Source organism: Limulus polyphemus, unplaced genomic scaffold, assembly GCF_000517525.1.
Source record: "Limulus polyphemus unplaced genomic scaffold, Limulus_polyphemus-2.1.2 Scaffold10425, whole genome shotgun sequence".
Classification (NCBI taxonomy): domain Eukaryota; kingdom Metazoa; phylum Arthropoda; class Merostomata; order Xiphosura; family Limulidae; genus Limulus; species Limulus polyphemus.
This window is the reverse complement of record NW_013676035.1, coordinates 11,835-18,091: the sequence shown is the minus strand read 5'-3', so window position 1 is coordinate 18,091 and position 6,257 is coordinate 11,835. Positions and strand designations below refer to the sequence as shown.

Below are 6,257 nucleotides of genomic sequence, written 5' to 3'. Positions count from 1 at the left end.
CCGGTCCAAAGTTTGTACAGTATTTGATCTTATCCTGGTCCAAAGTTTGTACAGTATTTGATCTTATCCTGGTCCAAAGTTTGTACAGTATTTGATCTTATCCCGGTTGTCTTTGAAACAAGTTTAAGTCTTCAATTATTTCGATGAAAATCTTGTGATAAATAAAAACACATATTAACAGGTATAACAATACCGAATGGTTTTTTACTACGAAGTGTGTATTAAGATATTTCATGTCATGTATGATAAAATATATGTTACTTCCTGTTGATTCTCATAAATATAAAGAGTCAAAACACGAGTTTTCACAAAGCTCCTGACACGGACTCATTCAAACTCACGTTTTTAGTAGAATAATCTCGAAGTTTTACAAAACGTTTCACTTACCTGTGCCAAATCCTTGATCCTCTTTTCTTCTTCTTCTCCAATTCACTAATTAAAGAGTAGGGAATTGTTTACTTTACTTAATAAATAAACGATTGTACATAAGTAGACGTTGACAGCTCACCAAATCTTTGTTAAAAATTGAAAGAACCAAGAAACGAAACTAGATAGTTACTGTAAACTCGTGGACTAATGCTGGTGCAGAAGACGTCCTGTAGAGTTTGGCTTACTCGCGTTTCCTTTTGCAGTGTCTGAGTTTCTTGCCTATGACTTTTGTATAAAAGACAGACGCAAGAACTGAGAATGCAACCAAGCTTGAAATCTTCATAAACAGGTTTCCCCATTTCGTAACCCTTGAGGCATCTCGAAACAGGCTTTACTATTTATTTTACCCGTACATTCACGAAGTTGGTGAGTTCCTTCACCCACGTTAATACTCTCAACACAAGGGTTCATTGCTGACAAAATCTATCGCACAAACTTGGAAATTCAAGAACTGGGAGAGAGAGAGCGCCAGTAATTTCACGAGGATTCGAAACGAATAAGAATATACAGGTCTGTTACAAAATAAATTTTTGGTATAGAAATTTCGTGGGTGGGTTGGAGAAACATACTGGCCATGACTTTGCCAGTTGGCGGAAGCGCATAGAAACACGTGTAAAACATATTTAATAAAAAATAGTGTAGGTAGCGCTACAAGGTTACCTTGAAAACGTTGCGTTGTTAAGTGTTCCAGTTAAAAGTGTTGGAGCTCAATTCAGGAGATGCCACACTTAAGAGATGTTCTTCACCACAGGAAGACCAAACATAGAATCGAAGCAACCCCCTAAATAACACTCCTCTCGAGTGGAAAAGAATCCTTTCACCCTACGACCTGTGTTATCAACAATAGTAACAACAACAACAACAAAAAAACTTGTCTTTGTGATACCTATCACGTGAGTATCACTGTTATAGTGACGCTTACAGAAGCGGGAAATAGATGGTCTGAAGAGATATATTCTCTAGGGATGTCCACATCCTATTACAGACACGGATGTTGCCAAAGAAGACCGCTACCCACTGCTTGGAATGTACGTTACCACCCAATACAAAAATACAGATATATAACCAGCCACCCAATACAAAAATACAGATATATAAAACCAGCCACCCAATACAAAAATACAGATATATAACCAACCACCCAATACAAAAATACAGATATATAAAACCAGCCACCCAATACAAAAATACAGATATATAAAACCAGCCACCCAATACAAAAATACAGATATATAACCAACCACACAATACAAAAATACAGATATATAACCAACCACACAATACAAAAATACAGATATATAACCAGCCACCCAATACAAAAATACACATAGATAACCAACCACACAATACAAAAATACAGATAGATAACCAACCACCCAATACAAAAATACAGATATATAACCAGCCACCCAATACAAAAATACAGATAGATAACCAACCACACAATACAAAATACAGATATATAACCAACCACATAATACAAAATACAGATAGATAACCAACCACCCAATACAAAAATACAGATATATAACTGACCACCCAATACAAAAATACAGATAGATAACCAACCACCCAATAAAATGTGCCTTAACTAAGAATCTCATCCTAAATTACCAAAACCTGTCTGTGTCTTCGGGTTTATATTTCTGTCTTTTACCTGTCTATTTGTGTGCTTAAGTTTATATTACTGTCTTCCAACTGTCTGTGTTGTATTTTATATTACTGTCTTCCACCTGTCTGTTTGTGTATTTTAGTTCATATTACTGTCACCCACCTGTCTGTTTATGTGTTGTAGTTTATATTACTGTCACCCACCTGTCTGTTTATGTGTTGTAGTTTATATTACTGTTCCACCTGTCTGTTTATGTGTTGTAGTTTATATTACTGTTTTCCACCTGTCTGTTTGTGTGTTGTAGTTTATATTACTGTTCCACCTGTCTGGTTGTGTGTTAGATTTTATATTACTGTCATCCACCTGTCTGTTTGTGTATTTTAGTTTATATTACTGTCTTTCACCTGTCTGTTTGTGTGCTTGAGTTTATATTACTGTCTTCCACCTGTCTGTTTGTGTGTTAGACTTTATATTACTGACTTCCACCTGTCATCCGTCTGTTTGTGTTGGAGTTTATGTTACCGTCTTCTGTCTATCTCTGTGTTGGAGTTTATATTACTGCTTTCTGTTTATCTTTGTGTTGGAGCTTCTGTCTGTTTGTATGTTGGAGTATTACTGTATTCGATCTGTCTATTTAAGAACTAATGAACAATTTTAAACAGAATATTGTATACAGACAGACATTTGGAAGAACTGTTAAGCCTAATGTTATTATCACCAATTAAGGCACAAAACGATATATTGATAACATTTATAACTCCAAATTAACGCCACAAATACTTAGCGGCCGTTAATATGTTTCGCATTCTTGTGTTAGTGCTGCACTCTGGTGTTGTAATTGTTCAAGAGCAGAAACAATTAAATCATGATTCTACGTATGTCAGGTAATCACGGACTATTTGGTAAATAAAAATATTTTATTGATGATTAAATTAAAAACAAACAACGACACGGATGTTGAAGGATGCTGTAATGAAATTCAATTTTCTGCTTTCTTCTTGTTGCTGGTATATTAACCGAAACGTCCAGAACTATGCTGGTTATGAGGGCGTGGATCTCGATTCCATTTTTAACCGTCTATCTTTTTCCTCTCGTATTTTGAGCATCAAATTTATTCAGTTTTGTGGGAAAATCAACAAGCTTCTTTTTTTACTGCTTATGAGATTAATAATTGTACAGCATACCACGACCGTTTCAAAACTATGATGTTGATGACAACTTTTTTTAAAGTATTGTTTTCAGGTAAAAATGAATAACTTTAATATTGTATTGTACAGTTAATACAATAACATTGTGGTATATTGTTTCAGGTAAAAATGAATAACTTTAATATTGTTGTATTGTACAGATAATACAATAACATTGTGGTATATTGTTTCAGGTAAAAATGAATAACTTTAATATTGTTGTATTGTACAGATAATACAATAACATTGTGGTATATTGTTTCAGGTAAAAATGAATAACTTTAATATTGTTGTATTGTACAGTTAATACAATAACATTGTGGTATATTGTTTCAGGTAAAAATGAATAACTTTAATAATGTTGTATTGTACAGTTAATACAATAACATTGTGGTATATTGTTTCAGGTAAAAATGAATAACTTTAATATTGTTGCAATGTCACAATAACATTGTGATATATAACAGTTTCACTTAAAATGATAAAATCGTACACTTTGTTTAGAACAAAGCCACATTGGACTATCTGTTGTGTCCACCGCGGGGAATCGAACCACGGATTTAAGCGATGTAAGTCCGAAAAATTACAGCTGCGCTACCAGGGGAACCAAATCGTACCATAAAACAGTTAATACAGTAATGCTGTATTGTAATACAGTTCGGGAAATCTTTAGGGTTAACATCAGGAACGGTTTCTACTCTAAAGAATGACTCTTATTTATGGAAGTCCAAATGAAGTTAAAGATTAAGCTGGAAGATTCAGGATTCCAACCTTTTTTTTTTTTCTTGATTTGCCTGATTAACATGAGAAAATCCCATAATAACTCAATTATTTTAGTAAGAGATATCATTCTGATACAAATTACATAATTTTAAAACTTCGCTAGTACAATTTATAAATAAAAATCAAATCACTTCGATCGTAATATATGACGTCACTGTTACGTTATTACGTCACTGTTCACATGCTGGCACAACGACGTAAAAAAACAAACAAACAGGAAACGGGAATTATTATGAAACAACATGTTTTTATATTCTAAACCGTAGAAATGTGAAAACGTACTTTGCAGAGAGGACCTCCTTATTTTGAAACGTAATTGGGTCCAGACGTTTCGGGCCTCTTTCTTTTTCTGTCTAAGTACGAAATTATTAATAAACCTGATCTGTTAAGTGACTGGAACAGAGTCGATAATGAAGGTAAAAGAGTGACTAAACAGATCCAGTATTGAATATTGATGAGCGGTGCTTATATAACAATTACTTATGTCCGTATCTTGAAGCAAAATTAAAATTTACGACTAGTCACGGTTTGACGAAATAACATTTCCTGTGAAATTTTTCTAAGTGGACACTGATCTGCACTAGGCTTGACTGGTACCAGGTTCAACCGAAAAAAGGCTACGAATAGGGCCAACTGTCAAGATTGAGCTGTTCTTGCACAAAGTTGAAAATATAAACTATGTATTCTAAAAGTTCCAAAGTCCTTCAGTAAACAGGATGAATGATGAGGAATGAAGAATGTTTTTTTTTTTTAATTCTCACCTTTTTTTACCTTTAGGCAACAAAACTAAATCAGTTTCATTATTTATTTTTAGGTAACAAAAGATAATGAAGAAATAACATGTGTTGGAGAAAAATTAAAAAAATAATGATGAATTATGAAGGTTAGATTCGCTTGAAACCGCTAGAGTGTGCTAGGTCGCTCTCTCTTCACACGTCACGCTGTAGAATTTATGAATCATGACGTCAGAGCTTCCGACACCTACATCGCAATTTCTTAACTAATTAATTAATGGTCACCAAATTTTCTCTGTGCTTTTTATAAATTTCGATAAAACACACCAAAAACCTAGTTAGCAAACAAAGAACGACAACATTATCATAATATTTTTATGAAACTATGTAAAGTCATGTTTAAGGTACACAATTAGGAGAAAAGTAAAAATATTGTGTATGTGAAAAAAGAAACTTGTAGGGTGAACATCACGCAAAAACTAGTGATGATCTTAACTTTTTCTCCGCGATTTTCATCGAGTTCTTTTTCCGCTGACTATTATATTGTCTATGATGAAACGTACAAACTATAATACGTCTACTACAGTTATTAACAGACTTTTTAAAGTAATAACACTTGCACAGTAAATTATAAATTGTTTTCAGTTGTTTAAAGTAGATGGCGCCACATACATTATGTTTTCATGAACTATTGCTTGTTCTAATAGTGATAGAAAAACCATCTCGAAAGAACGAGAGTTGTTAGAATTAGTCCAGCAGCTGATACAACAACTTCGGCACCACAAGTTTCCGGACCGTAGCGACTGCAGTCTTTTTCTCCAATCTGCAGGTGAAAGCCGGCCAACCTGGTTTCCATCTGTCGGTCTGTGATAGAGCAGTCGGAGTGTTGCTCAGCTTCTCTCATGCAGAACGCTGCCCTATCAAAAGCACTGAAAAATACGAAAAGCAAAACACGACAATATTTATTTTATATAAACTAAGTTATTGGAATTTGATGGTTAACTGTTGAACTTTTTTCAATCAAAACTGGACAAAAAGTTTATAAATATTCTTTATGCTATTGTAGCCACTCTCTTTTGTTATTTATAATATTTCCAAATTGTCAAACAACACTTTAGACTTTGGTGGATTTTGGAAAAGATTGTCACATAAATTTATTTGGTTTAAAATTGAAGAAACTATATACTATAATATATACACCTGGAAAAAAGTTAAGCACCCCCAAATATTTTTCAGGATTGCTTATTGAAAATAAGGTTTAATTTTCATGATGTTGAGCAATGTTAATAATTTCAAATATAATTAAAAGGATGTGAGCGTTCAGGTGTGACATTTAAATCAGGCGCGTTTTTTTCCCCACGTGCAACTTGCTCCCTTCTTCACGTCCAATATGCACTATTTTCTCGTGCATCAAATCCGTATTTAAGTCCCGAATTTCTGAATGCAAAATCATTTTAAGTAAGAATGGCAAGAAGACAGAAGCGCAGAGATGGTAAATTATTGGCATGAATT

The 6,257-nt window shown here is 33.7% G+C and overlaps 1 long non-coding RNA gene across 1 annotated transcript in view; it reads right to left on the bottom strand.

The window, feature by feature from the left end:
• Positions 1 to 5,106: 5,106 nt before the first annotated feature.
• The window catches only part of LOC111083630, a 3,631-nt gene continuing 2,480 nt past the window's right edge, over positions 5,107 to 6,257 (bottom strand). The window contains exon 3 of the long non-coding RNA XR_002609151.1: positions 5,107 to 5,674. This is a non-coding gene — a long non-coding RNA (uncharacterized LOC111083630). The remainder of the gene's footprint in view (positions 5,675 to 6,257) is intronic.